Source organism: Perognathus longimembris, chromosome 5 (genome assembly GCF_023159225.1).
Source record: "Perognathus longimembris pacificus isolate PPM17 chromosome 5, ASM2315922v1, whole genome shotgun sequence".
NCBI lineage: Eukaryota > Metazoa > Chordata > Mammalia > Rodentia > Heteromyidae > Perognathus > Perognathus longimembris.
In genome coordinates, this window is record NC_063165.1 from 21,646,142 (window position 1) to 21,647,051 (window position 910).

Here is a 910-nt window from a genome sequence, read left to right on the forward strand (position 1 = left end):
CATATTTTTACATACATTACCTTTGTGGTGATAATTAATGTATATATATATATTTCAAAATGTATGTACATATATTGTGAACCTTAAGATAATGGAGCGTGGCATATATATATATATATAATATATATATGCTTAAGAAACTAAATGCTGAAACAATAATCCAATTAATAAGTTCACAAACAATATAAATAGAAACTTCTCAGAAGAAGAAACAAGAATTGCCAGTACACATGAGAAATGCCAACATCAAGACTATACTTTCAGGGATCATTTCTATAGTTTGTTACTACAGAAATGTTCAACATCTCCTGCTATTTAAGGAAATGAAAATTCAAACCACACTAAAAAAAACACTCAAGGTTGAATGGAATGAGGTCAGATGGACAGATAGAAAATAAAGAGGGGAAGTGTTGGAACATATAAGAATAATATCAAATTTATATATGTGAAAATGGAACTAGGAAAATGAAGAGAATGAGTAGGGTTGGGAGAGATGGAGAGAAAGATTAAAGGGGTGGCATTGATCAAGATGTATTGTACTCACAACCTGACATACTGAATTCAAACCTCTTTGAACAAGTACTTAAAAGTAGTTTTAGAAATATTAGAAAGCAGCCATAACAACAAATTCACAAAATATTACTTTTTACTAAAAAAGGAAAATATTAATATGGCATTTATTATAAAGTCAGTGTTTAATTTTTTTCATCTTTTGTGTTTTTTTTCTTAATATAACATCAAAATGTCATGGGCTATATTTTTTTAATAAAGAGCTAATAGACACCCCTCAATTTTTTTCTTTGCCATACAAGTAAAAAACCTTTGCCATTCAAGTTTTCCACTCCATATGAGAAAGTTTGAGTTTCAATCTGGTGTGTAGGAAATGAATTTGATGACATTTAGTCATACA

At 28.8% G+C, this 910-nt stretch overlaps 1 pseudogene; it reads left to right on the forward strand.

Moving 5' to 3' along the window:
- The first annotated feature begins 248 nt into the window (after window positions 1-248).
- On the forward strand, window positions 249-376 carry LOC125352125 (annotated as a pseudogene).
- Window positions 377-910: the final 534 nt, after the last annotated feature.